This window comes from Sapajus apella, unplaced genomic scaffold (genome assembly GCF_009761245.1).
Source record: "Sapajus apella isolate SASKATOON/1434 unplaced genomic scaffold, GSC_monkey_1.0 scaffold96, whole genome shotgun sequence".
In the NCBI taxonomy this organism is placed as follows: Eukaryota; Metazoa; Chordata; class Mammalia; order Primates; family Cebidae; genus Sapajus; species Sapajus apella.
The window spans coordinates 357,504-371,420 of NW_022437036.1; the positions used below are offsets into that span (position 1 = coordinate 357,504).

Genomic DNA, 13,917 nt, shown 5'->3' on the forward strand with positions numbered 1-13,917 from the left:
AGGGAGAGACGGTGCAGACGGGGAGATGGAGACAGGGCAGGGAGAGACGGTGCAGACAGGGAGACGGAGACAGGGCAGGGGACGGTGCAGACGGGGAGATGGAGACCAGGCAGGGAGAGACGGTGCAGACGGGGAGATGGAGATGGGGAGATGGAGAGATGGAGATGGGGCAGGGAGAGACGGTGCAGACAGGGAGATGGAGATGGGGCAGGGAGAGACAGATGGTGCAGATGGGGAGACGGAGCAGGGAACTACCTCTTTGCTTTAGATGCCCTTGGTTCATTCTATTGAGAAAAACTTTGCTAATAATATGAAAAATGAAATAAAATTGGCAATGTATTTAACCTGCTGGGGAAACTTAATTTAAAATCTGAGATGAACCATGTAGAAACTCACTGCCAGCTAGGCGCAGTGGCTGACGCCTGTAATCCCAGCACTTTGGGAGGCTAAGGCAGGTGGATCACGAGGTCAGGAGTTCAAGACCAGGCTGACCAACATGGTGAAACTTTGTCTCTACTAAAAATACAAAAATTAACTGGGCATGATGGCAGGCACCTGTAATCCCAGCTACTCAGGAGGCTGAGGCAGGTGAATCGCTTGAACCCGGGAGGCAGAGGTTGCAATGAGCCGAGATCTCGCCACTGCACTCCAGCCTAAGTGACAAGAGCGAGACTCTGTCTCAAAAAAAAAAAAAAAAAGTTATGACCACAATCCTACTGGCAATATCATATTTACTTAGTGACCTCTGCCCTGTTCATTCCGTGACTAATCAAATGGCACACCCATCCTGGCTGTGGCTTCCCCCACCGTACAGTGGACCGGAGGCTTCCACTGAGCGGACTGCAGAGCTGAAGCTTAAGACACAGACAGCGGAAAACCCACAGTGCATAAAATGCTACAGATGGTCGGGCGCGGTGGCGCATGCCTGTAGTCCCAGCTACTCAGGAGGCTGAGGTGGGAGGATCACTTGAGCCCAGGAGTTATGGGCTATAGTGCGCTATGCTGATTGGGTGTCCGCACTAATTTTTGGCATCAATGTGGTGACCTCCCGGGAGCAGGGGACCACCAGGTTGCCTAAGGAGGGGTGAACCGGCCCAGGTCAGAAATGGAGCAGGTCAAAACTCCTGTGCTGATCAGTAGTGGGATCGTGTCTGTGAATAGCCACTGCACTCCACACTCCAGCCTGGGCAACATAGCGAGACCCCGTCTCTTAAAAAAAAAAAAAAAAAAAAATTCTACAGATGGCATCTGGGTATTTCCAGCACTTCCAGTGGGAACCTACTCTGAAACGTAACTGATGGAAACGGCCCCAATTTTCTCACACTCACCCCCGGCCTAGGGCTGCTCTTAGAGAAATTCACCCAGGGGGATGGCTGGCCAGTACCTCCCGTGTGCGGGCTGTCCCTGGTGAAGCACACACAGGGTTTCAGAGTGCCTCTGTAACTATAACGAATGGCAAATGATTCCAGTGAGTCTAGTATGCAACCAAATATAAGGTGTAAAAATTAACCATGACAAGCCAACTGTAAAACATGCTAAATTTCAGAGGATGTTAAGTGTTAAAACACACGCAATGCACCTCAAAATTAAGACACTATGATCTGACAAAACCTGCAATAACATCTGTTTCATCTGCACAGCGGCTGCAGCTCAGCAAACACTCACCATGTGCCTCCATCTGCTAAAATGCTGAACAGAGCCCTTCCTAAGAGGCTTGTGAGACAGGCCTGGTCAAGCAGGTGGGAGGGTAGCTCTGGGGTCACCTGTCTGGGCTGCCATTTACAGGGACTCAGTGACCAGGCAAGTAACCCAACATCTCCCCATCTCAATCTCCTCTCTGTCAAACGGGGATTAAACAGTCAAGCGAGGTATGTCTGGGAGTTAGCTTGCGTACAGCAGTCAGACCTACGCCAGGCACACAGTAAACGTGAGCTATTACGATGATGATCTGCACTTTTCGCGAAGAAGACTGAGACTCAGGAAGGCTGAGTGACCTACCTGCGGTCACTGTGCTAGGAATCCATAGGGCTGGAACTCAAATCCAAGTCAGCTTCCCACGCACTGTACATCATCACTGATTCTCAGTATCCACTTCACAAAAGGTAATAATTCTTCTCTGTCCTGATCACAAATAACTTATTTTCTTGTACATCAAGAGTTTTCTGAATAAGGAACTACGTTGACCATTGTCATTTTATTTTATTTTAGAGACAGAGTCTCACTGTATCACCCAGGCTGGAGTGCAGTGGCTCAATCACAGCTCACTATAGCCTTGGCCTCCTGGACTCATGTGATCCTCCCACCTCAGCCACCTAAGTACGTAGTTGGGATTACAGGTGTGCAATCACCACACCTGGATAATTTTTTATTTTTTTGTAGAGGCAGGGTCTCCCTAAGTTGCCCAGGCTGGGCAAACTCCTGGCCTCGAGTAATCCACCTCAGTCCCCAATGTGCTGGGATTACAGGTGTGACCCATTGCACTGAGACCCTTGTCATATTTTTATTAACTAATTTATTAAGACAGGGTCTCTCTATCGCCTAGGATGGAGTGCAGTGGAGCAATCTTGGCTCACTGCAACCTCCACCTTCTGGGTTCAAGCAATTGCCCTGCCTCAGCCTCCCAAGTAGCAGGGATTATAGGTGCATGCCACCACACCCGGCTAATTTTTGTATTTTTAGTAGAGATGGACAGGGTTTCGCCATATTGGCCAGGTTGGTCATGACCTCCTGACCTCAAGTGATCCACCCTCTGCAGCCTCCCAAAGTGCTGGGATTACAGGTTTGAGCCACCGTGCCCAGTCTCATATTTTTAAATAAAAGTAAAATAAGTACATATATAGACAAAGTTTACAAAGCTAAATACATGTTTTGTTGACTATATTTTATTCTCGGCTTGAAGACATATTCATTATTGTTGCATAGCAAAGTATTTTCCTTTTTTTTTTTTAGATGGAGTCTCACTCTGTCGCCCAGGCTGGAGTGCAGTGGTGCAATATCAGCTCACTGCATCTTCCGCCTCCTGGGTTCAAGCGATTCTCCTGCCTCAGCCTCCCGAGTAGCTGGGATTACAGTTACACGCCACTACACCCAGCTAATTTTTGTATTTTTAGTAAAGACGGGGTTTCATCATGTTGGCCAGGATGGTCTCGATCTCTTGACCTCATGATCCACCTGCCTCAGCCTCCCAAAGTGCTGGGATCATAGGCGTGAGCCGCGCCTGGCCAAAAATACTTTCCTTAATTTAAAAAAAATCCTGGGCCAGGCACAGTGGTTCATGCCTGTAATCCCAGCACTTCGGGAGGCCAAGGCAGATCACCTGAGGTCAGGAGTTCAAGACCAGCCTGGCCAACATGGTAAAACCCCACCTCTACTAAAAATACAAAAATTAGCTGGGCTCGGTGGCACACACCTGTAGTCCCAGCTACTAGGGAGGCTGTGGAAGGAGAATTGCTTGAACCCCGGAGGTGAAGATTGCAATGAGCTGACATTGCACCATTACACTCCAGCGTGGGCAATAAGAGCCAGACTCCATCAAAAAAGAAAGAAAGAAAGAAAGAAAAATCCACCACGTGTGGTAGCTCACACCTGTAACCGCAACTACTTTGGAGGCTGAGGCAGGAGAGTCACTTGAAGCCAAGAGTTCAAAGTGAAACCATGTCTCAAAAAACATGAAAAAAATTAGCCAGGCATGGTGGCATGCACCTGAAATCCCAACTACTCAGGAAGGTGAGATGGGAGGATCACTTGAGTTCAAGGCTGCAGCGAGTGGTAACTGCACCACTGTACCCTCGCCTGGGCAGGAGAGTGAGACCCTGTCTCTAAAAACAAAAAAATCCAGCTGGGCACGGTGTCTCACACCTGTAATCCCAATACTTTGAGAGGCCGAGTCGGGTGGATCACTTGAGGTCAGGACTTCAAGATTAGCATGGCCAACACAGTGAAACCCCATCTCTACTAAAAATACAAAAATTAGCTGGGTGTAGTGGTGCATACCTGGAGTTCCAGCTACTCGAGGGGCTGAGGAAGGAGAATCACTTGAACCCAGGAAGTGGAGATTGCAATGAGCTGAGATTGTGCCACTGCACTCCAGCCTAGGTGACAGAGCGAGACCTCATCACACACACACCAAAAAAGAAAAAACAAAAATCCCCGCACAGTTTATTAAGTTGACTTATTGTCCTTTGCCTTTTAAAAACATAGAAGTCGGTTTAAGGCTTTAGGGGGAGGTAGCTGTCAGTCAGTTGGACAGTTGTTCTGGAGTCCAGGGTAAAGACCACTAGCCCACGCCAGGAACAGCATTAGTAAAATTCTGCCTAGTTATCCTAAACTAGAGCAGGTTCACAAGGATGCCCATGCCATGAACACCTCTATGCATCTCAATCCACCCACCTGGAAATAAGACATACTAAGAGGCAGCTTGACCAGTTGCCTATTCAAGGCCACTTCAGATTCTACGTGAGTTACAGTGCCCTCATCTTAAACCATTTTCATAACATGAATTAAGCAGTGCTTACACCAGAGAGAAGGATGCTGTGCATCCGTCTGTTGGTGACAATCGGTTGGGGTGACCCAACCCGCAGGATGATGCAAGAGAAACAGCCCCAACAGAAACCGTACAGTAAGGGGTAATTTGGGGGGGAAAAAAAGGTAATTTTGTAAATTCTGTGTTGTCATTTTAACATGTATGATGGCATTACTTGTGCTTATTCGTTAATATTATACCTTTATATGTGAGAATCTAAAAAACTGTTTAAGACCCACCCTGTAAGGTTAAATCTCCAGTGATCCAGGAAAAGAAAAGAGAGAAAAAAAAAAAAGACCCACCCTGCAAGGCTCTCCTGGGGATTATGGCGAATGGGTATTAGGTAACCTTGTCCCAGAATGCCTGTTCAACAAACCCCAGTTTGTCTCACTTCAGAGTGTTTGCTATTTGGACGTGGGGTATTCTCTTTTTCACCCCACTGCAATTTCCGCCTCCCAGGCTCAAGAGATCCTCCCACCTCAGCCTCTCAAGTAGCTGGGACTGCTGGCATGCACCACCATGCCCAGCTAATTTTTGTATTTTCTGTAGAGATGGGGCTTCCTTCTGTTGCCCACGCTGGTCTAAAATTCCTAAACTCAAGAGATCTACCAGTCTCAGCCTCCCAAAGTGTTGGGATTACAGGCTTGAGTCACTGCGCCCAGTCCAAATTTTAAAAATTTCTATGTGAAGAGGCTTATTAAAAGTTTGAGACGAGTCAGTGAGGTGGTGCATGCCTATGGTCTCAGCCAAGGGTTAGGATGAGTCTAAGCTACTGAGACTGTAGGCACGCACCACCATGGGAGGCCGAGGCAGGAGGATCAAGTCCAGGAGTTCAAGGCCAACCTGGGCAACATATGAGGAGGCCCCATCTCTACAAAAATTAAAACATTAGTCAACTGTGGTGACACACCCCTAAAGTTCCACTTACTTGGTAGGCTGAGACAGGAGGACTGCTTGGGCCTGGGAGAATGCAGTGAGCTGAGACTGCACCACTCCACTCTGACCTGGGCAAGAGACAAAGTCAGACCCTGTTGTAAAGAAAAAAAAAAAAAGGATGGATACAGCCCAGGTAAAGCCTTTATGTGAATACAGATTCTTTTTCAATTAATTTAAAATACAGTCATTGGCTGGTTTTGTGCATTTTTAAAAGTCCATTTATGCTGGGCTCGGTGGCTCATGCCTGTAATCCCAGCACTTTGGGAGGCCAAGGAGCGCAGATCATCTGAGGTCGGGGTTTGAGACCAGACTGACCAACATGGAGAAACCCTGTCTCTACTAAAAATACAAATTAGCCAGATGTAGTGGCACATGCCTGTAATGCCAGCTACTTGGGAGGCTGAGGCAGGAGAATCGCTTGAACCTGGAAGGTGAGTTGAGATCGCGCCACTGTACTCCAGCCTGGGCAACAAGAGCAAAACTCCATCTCAAAAAAACAAAAATGAGCCGGACACGGTGGCTCACACCTGTAATCCCAGCACTTTGGGAGGCTGAGGCAGGTGGATCTCCTGAACTCAGGAGTTCAAGACCAGCCTGGCCAACATGATGAAACCCCATCTCTACTAAAAATACAAAAAAAATTAGCCAGGCATGGTGGCAGGAGCCTGTAATCCCAGTGACTCAGGAGGCTGAGGCAGGAGAATTGTTTGAACCTGGGAGGCAGAAGTTGTAGTGAGCTGAGATCACGCCATTGCACTCCATCCTGGGCAACAAGAGTGAAACTCCACCTCAAAAAAAAAAAAAATCTATTTATAACAAGAAATTTATTATTTTTTAAGAGACAAGGCCTTGCTTTGTTGCCCAGCGTGGACTCAAACAACCCTCCAGCCCCTGCCTCCCAAGCAGCTGAGACCACCAATGCATGCCACCACACCAGGCTCATAAGAAATTTCATATTTTAAAGAACACATCAAGAGAGAACTAATAAAATTTATTGCAACTGATAAAAATTTAAAATCTCAGATTTTAATAGCAAGCCCTATTGCAGTAGCTAAATTAACACCAAAATACTACATTAAAATGCCCTGTGAGCAAAGGGAAAAAGACAGACACTGCATGAAGAATACAAGCTTGGCAACAGATGACAAACATTACAGTCTGTGCTCCTGGACCCAGAATTTCTCTCATTACTTGTCTTAGGGAAACCCTCTTACAATAAAAGACGAGCCTATTTAATAAAGAAAAACCCAATGGGACTGCCTACCAAAAAAATCAAACATTTGCTCTGCTACTCCTCCCTACCAATAGCAGGAGAAAAATAAAGGCCAGGCAGTGGTGCACACTTTCTCTGCTGACACAGTCACTCCTCCTGCCAGGCACCTGCAGCCCAGGCAGAGGTTGAAGCCTCTGACCTGGGCTCACCTCCATTCTGAGACTGATGTGACGCGCCTGGACTGGACCCCTAGCACCTGCATTCAGTCAGAGGAGAGGGATCTGACCTGGGCTGGCCTCCATTCTGAGACTGATGCGGAGCACATAGACTGGACCCGCATTCAGCTCCCACTTCTTCAAGGGTTAGAGTAAGACGGGATATTTCTGCTGTTTCACTAGAACGCATTTCCACTCTACCTGGTGAAAAAGTACAGGCACAGGGCAGGGAGAACTCTCCTGGACGTCAGTCACACTCTAAAGACGGCAAGGAGGGCAGGGCACAGCCGATGGGGCTGGCAAATCCATTCCATCTTCCAAGCTGCCAGAATCATAATTTCATAACCAACAGGGACAGAATGCCTCAGAACACAGGTCAAGCACAGTAGCTCAGGCCTGTAATCCCAGCAATTTGGGAGGCTGAGGTGGGCAGATCATCTGACATCAGGGGTTCGAGACCAGCCTGACCAACATGGCAAAAACCCTGTCTCTACTAAAAATACAAAAATTAGCCAGGAATTACAGGTGCTGGTGGGTACCTGTAATTCCAGTTACTCAGGAGGCTGAAGCAGAAGACTCAGTTGAACCTGAGAGGCAGAGGCTGCAGTGACCCACAATCGCACCACTGCACTCCAGCCTGGATGACCAAGCAAGACTCCGTCTCAAACAAACAAAGAATGCCTTGAACATGGCAATGCAGACACTGCATGACTCCAGACACTTCATCTCAAAATGATCATTTCTGCTGATAATACACGTTCAAAGTAGAATACTAAAAAGGACAATAAAATTATAAACTCATGAAAAATCAGGTTCATTCTTATCCACATTCAACGATACTCACTAAGCACTCATGACACATCACAAAATTTATAAATATCAGTCATGTTTAATATGTCAAGAATAAATGACAAAGTTCTCTGGCACAGAAATAAGTTTTTCAAACCATTCATGTGTGTTGTTTTTTTTTTTTTTTTTTTTTTTTTAGATTGGGTTTCGCTCTTGTTTCCCCGGCTGGAGTGCAATGGCGCGATCTCGGCTCACCGCAACCTCCGCCTCCTGGCTTCAGGCAATTCTCCTGCCTCGGCCTCCTGAGTAGCTGGGACTACAGACACGCACCACCATGCCCAGCTAATTTTTTGTAGTTTTAGTAGAGACGGGGTTTCACCATGTTGACCAGGATGGTCTCGATCTCTTGACCTTGTGATCCACCCACCTCGGCCTCCCAAAGTGCTGGGATTACAGGCTTGAGCCACCGCGCCCGGCCCCATTCATGTAAAATGTAGAACAATTTTGGAACAAAGTTAAATTCTAGCATATGCAGGTCTGTCCTGAGGAGGGGATTACTGATCAGGACAAAACTTCCTTTTTATTTTTTTGAGAGTGTCTTGCTCTGTCGCCCAGGCTGGAGTGCAGTAGCGCAACTGTGGCTTGCTGCAGCCTCAACCTCCCAGGCTCAGGTGATCCTACCACCTCAGCCTCTCAGGAAGCTGGGACTATAGGTGCCTGCCACGACAGCCAGCTAATTTTTGTACTTTTAGTAGAGACAGGGTTTTGCCATGTTGGCCGGGCTGGTCTTGACTCCTGGACTCAAGCAAACCGCCTGCCTTGCCCTCTTGAAGTGCTGGGATTACAGGCATGAGCCACTGCACCAGCCCAGAATTTTCAGAGATATGTCCCAAATCTGGTCTGAGTACTTCTTTCTTTAGTAAATGAGATGCTGGCCAGACACAGTGGCTCACACTAGTCATTCTAACATTCTGGGAGGCTGAGGCAGGAAGATCACTTGAGTCCAGGAGCTCAAGACCAACCTGGAGCCAGGCACAGTGGCTCACACCTATAATCCCAGCACTTTGGGAGGCCAAGGTGGGTGGATAACCTGAGGTCAGGAGTTCAAGACCAGCCTGGCCAACATTGCAAAACCCTGTCTCTACTAAAAATACAAAAATTAGCTGGGTGCTATGGCAGGCGCCTGTAATCCCAGCTACTAGGGAGGCTGAGGCAGGAGAATCGCTTGAACCCAGAAGGCAGAGGTTGTGGTGAGCCGAGATCTTGCAACTGCACTCCAGCGTGGGCAAAAGCATAAGACTACATCTCAAAAAAAAAAAAAAAGAGAGAGAGAGAAAATGCAATGCTGTCCTAATTTCTGCAACTTCAATGTGAAATATCAATGCTCACAAAACTCATAAAGGTTAAAAATTGTTAAAACAATTTTTTCTTTTTTCTTTTATTTTTCTCTTTTTGTTAAAACAATTTTTACTTCTAATGACCTTAAATGTCTCCCATGTACCAGTAAAACAAAACACACTTCCTCATTTACACACAACACAGGGAAGTTAATGCAAAGGGTGAGGAGAGACAAAATCTACACTAAAGGTTGCTGGGTAATCTAATCCTTAAATCTTCTGGGTTGAATTGCCTGTGACTGATAACAGACTAGCTGGTAATCCTCTTCAGGGATGTCATTACCTGAGGGGTCCTGGCAAGGCAGTCCCAGATCCAAGATTAGGGGAAGCATTTTCATAAAACAAGAGTATAACCGTTTTTCAGCATCTCTGTCACTTCTATTTAGGAAGCAGGTGATGAGACACCTTTCCATTTATTGTCTCCTCTTCTCTCCCAGCAGGCAGGCAGGGGAGGCACCACTACCCTCATTTTACAGAATGCAGTGGCTCGGCGACAGAGCAGTCCCAGTCATGTGAGCCCTGGTCTTGTCCTCCTTTAGGAAGGAAGGTCCAGCACAGAGTGTCCTGCCACAGTGGGAAGACCTATTCCACGCTCCCTGGACACATCTCAGGACTTTGCAGCATGAGAATGTTCTCATCAGAACATCAAAATGAGCCTCGTTTTAGAACCATTACAGTTTTTTTTTTTTTCTTTGAGACAGAGTCTAGCTCTGTCGCCAGGCGCCAGACTGGAGTGCAGTGGCGCAATCTTGGCTCACTGCAATCTCTGCCTCCCAGGTTCAAGCAATTCTCCTGCCTCAGCCTCTCAAGTAGCTGGGACTACAGGTTCGTGCCACCACGCCCAGCTGATTTTTTTTTTTTTAAGTAGAGACAGGGTTTCACCATGTTGGCCAGGATGGTCTCCATCTCTTGACCTCGTGATCTACCCGCCTCGGCCTTCCAAAGTGCTGGGATTACAGGCGTGAGCCACCGCGCCCGGCCAGAACTACAGTTTTAACCTCCCACTTGGAGATACCGGGGTGTCAGGGCCTCTTCTCCACCTCTCGTGCCAGACTGAGTCATCACGGTTCATTTCTCCACAGGTGGCTTCTTCTAACCCGGCCCAGGGATCTATTGCCTCACTGGAGAAAAGCTGCTTTCATCTGCTGACACAGTACTCCTAACTGGGTATCAGTCACCTTACTGCCTGATTTAGATAAAATTCTACCTTATCATCGCTCCCTGCCCCACTGCATTTTAGTCATTGATTCAACAAGCAGCTATTGAACTGCTATACTCCAGGCATACATGTGGGCATCTCGCATCTGCGCTCTAAATATAACACAACCAGCACCTTGTACAGGGCTCTTCCTGGTGGTGCCAGGGAGGTGGTCAACAAATACTTAGAAAAAACCTGGTCTAGAGAAGACCTGACTTCAAGTTCCAGGTCTGACGATTAACAGGGAGACCCTGAGCAAAGGTGCTGGTCACGGAGGTAGCTGTACAACCGAGCTCGGCGGCATCCAACCTCCACACGCGAGGGGAACTGAGGAACAAAAATAACTGAGAAACATACAGCATCTGTTCAATCTCCGAACCACGTAAATACAAGCGTCTTCAGGGATGCAGGGAAGCCCTGAAGCCCACTCACTCCGCGTTAACATGGGCAGCGGTGGAGGCTGTGGGAAGAACTCTGGAGTCTGCGAGTCACTAGCAGGCTCTGCTGCGCTGCCACAGCACCACAGCTGATGGGCGTCATTCTAAGTGGATCAGCAACAGTCATTCTCAGGGAGTTCTCCTGAGAGAACTCCAACAGAGTACTCCAAATGTCACAACAGAGTACAAGGACTAGTGTGTAGGGTTTTTCCTGGTATTCATGGACAAAATTTCTAAAAGCATTATTACCAGTGGCAGATCTTTTTTTTTTAATTATTTCTTTCATTTTTTTGAGACTGGGTCTTGCTCTATCGCTCAGGCTGGAGTGCAGTAGTGAGATCTCGGCTCACTACAACTTCTGCCTCCGGGGTTTGATTCTCCTGCTTCAGCCTCCTGAGTAACTGGGATTACAGGTGTGCACCACCACACCCAGCTAATTTTGTATTTTTAGTAGAGACAGGGTTTCACCATGTTGGCCAGGCTGGTCTAAAACTCCTGACCTCAAGTGATCAGCCCACCTTGGCCTCCCAAAGGGCTGGGATTACAGGCGGGAGCAACCGCCCCCAAACAGATCTGACTTTTTAGAAATGTTTTAACTTCTTCATAGAATAATAAGAAAAAAAAAGAAAAAGAAAAAAAATAGAAACGTTTTAACTTTGAAATAATTATAGATTCAAAGTTGCAAAAAAAGATTTACAAAGGTCCCATGAACCCTTCCAAGCCACCTCTTAGCTGGCTGTCTTTCCCCAGTGGGCAGGTGAGAGCTGGTGGCTCTCTGTCCTGAGGGCCTACATTCCAGGAACCCTTACCTCTGCCTGCTCAGTCCTCACCCATAACAACTTTCATGTGACAAGGCCAGCACCACACACAGCTGCTGCTAAACTCCTCACGTTCATTCACTGAACAAATATTTACTGGGCCCAGACCATGTGCCAGCAGTTGCTCTTTTCACAAAATAGTCTCTTCATGGACCTCACCTCATAGTAAAATATTAAGAATGATAAATGCGTTAAACAGGACATTACTAGGATTCAGTGCTGCGGAAAAATTAGGTGAGGAAGGGAGACAGGAAGTTAGGTGGCACTGTAAGCAGGTAGTCACCAGGCATTCCAAGAAGATCCAAGGACAGAGCATGTGCGTCTGCTCAGAACTAGCAAGGAGGCCGCTACGGCAGGTAGAGAGTGAGTCGGGGGCCACAGTCAGAGGGTGGGTGGACTCAGATGCTGCAGGCTCATTAACACCATTGCCAGGGATGTCCACCAGAGGCCACACAACCAGCCAACCAGAGCAGGCCCCTCCAGCTCTCTGCTGGGCCAGAAGCCAGCTGGAGCCACGCTGAGTCCTACAGCACCGACACAAGCGAAAAGGGAACCATGAAACTTCCCGGGAGCCCTCAGATCCAGGCTTCTAATTTCATCTACCGTTTGACAGATTACTCATTCTTGAAACTCAGCGCGACATTTTTAAAAAAGAGAAGCAAATAAACGAACATTAAACCTCAAAAGCTTTGGGTAAAGTTTTGCCTTCAAGTAACCATGACAATAGATGGAGCAATCTAACTTTGTCATTAGAATAGGTTTTTCTAAGCCGACAAATAGGGGCAGAAGTATCCAACCACCACCGAATCTTCCCAACCAAGCCTAAGCCGGAAAACAAAAAATAAAGCTGAAATTTTTGCTTCCTTTTCCTGTATGACACAACTGAATGAATTTGAGAAATCATGGCTTCGGCACACGAAAAAGAGTCTTTAATCCAGACACTTGACACCAACAAGTTAGAACCTGAACGGATGAGTTCCTAATACTCTCTCCTTAAGAGTTCAATATAAAGCATGGCTAAAAACGTTTTTAAAAAGCGGATAAAACAGGTTTTTTTCTTACAAACCAAACGCTTTTTGGAATTTACAACATCTGAAAGATTAATTTGCGGTGCGTTAGGGAACAATTTTCAATTCCCTGAGCTATAAGCACAACGACCCAGAAACTAAATTATCCGTCTCCCTACAACCAGCGCCGCTTCAGCTTGTCGGGTCGCCCCGCGGGAGGGGGAGACCCCACGGGAGGGGGAGACCCCACGGGGTCGGGGGCGGGCGCGGGCGCGGGCGCGGGGACCTGGGGAGGGGAGGAGGCGTCCCGGGCCCGGCAGATCGGGCCCGGCAGATCCGCGGGGAGCGCGGCCCCCGCCCCCACCGCGAGGCGCGGCGCTCAGACCCCCGGCCCGGCCGGCTCCCGCAGCCCCGGCGCCGACCTTCCCGCGCCCCCGCCCCGGCCCGGCCCGCCTCAGGCCGCGGCGTCGCAGCAGCTCCGGCCCCGAGCGCCCGCGCGGGACCGGCCCGGGGGTCGCCGCCATTTCCGGCTTTGGCGCGCCGCCCCCGCCCCCACCCGCGCCCGCGCCCGCGCCCCCGCCTCCGCCCGCCCCGGCCTGACGTGGGCCGACCTGACGAGGGCCGGCCCGCCCGCCCGGCCCGCAGCGAGCTCACCTGCCCGTCCGCCCGCCCGCCCGCCCTCCCGCCGGCTCCGCTCCCCGCTCCGCGGCGCTGCTGGGCAGCGGCCGACGCACTCCTCAGTCTGGAGACCCCGGGCGGCGGCGGCGGCGGCGGCGGCAGAGGGCGCGGGTGCAGCACCGGCAGCGACAGCGACAGCGGAGACGCGCACGCTCACGCACGCACCCGCACCGGCGCGCGCGCTCCCGGAGGGACGTGGGCTCCAGCGGGTCGGAGCCGCGGGCGGGACTGGCTGCGCGTGCGCTCAGAGCGCCGAGCGGAGGCTCCGCCCACGGGGGGGCGGAGCCCCGAGTGACAGCCGGGGCAGAGGCGACGGACAGAGGCTCCGCCCGTGAGTGGGCGGGGTTAGCGGTGCCTGTTATGGGGCGGGACCAAAGCACGGGGGCGGGGCCAGCCCTCCCAGTCTTCTCTTGGCCGCAGGTGGGCCCTGGGCCCCGGGTGGGCTGGCACGTGCTGCAAGGAACCGCGTAGAAAGGGAGGTCCAGGGCTTGCTGGTCTTGCAGTTGAGTTTACTTAGCGCTTTAAGACTGAGAAGACGGGCCGGGCGCGGTGGCTCAAGCCTGTAATCCCAGCACTTTGGGAGGCCGAGGCGGGTGGATCACGAGGTCAAGAGATCGAGACCATCCTGGTCAACATGGTGAAACCCCGTCTCTACTAAAACTACAAAAAATTAGCTGGGCATGGTGGCGCGTGCCTGTAATCCCAGC

At 49.7% G+C, this 13,917-nt stretch overlaps 1 protein-coding gene across 2 annotated transcripts in view; it reads right to left on the reverse strand.

Moving 5' to 3' along the window:
* The window catches only part of DNAJC5 (DnaJ heat shock protein family (Hsp40) member C5), a 36,462-nt gene extending 23,070 nt beyond the window's left edge, over positions 1-13,392 (reverse strand). For both annotated transcript variants that reach the window (XR_004262330.1, XM_032256978.1), the window contains exon 1: positions 13,187-13,392. The gene's annotated coding sequence lies outside the window, so the exon portion shown is untranslated. The remainder of the gene's footprint in view (positions 1-13,186) is intronic.
* Between the last annotated feature and the right edge of the window lie 525 nt (positions 13,393-13,917).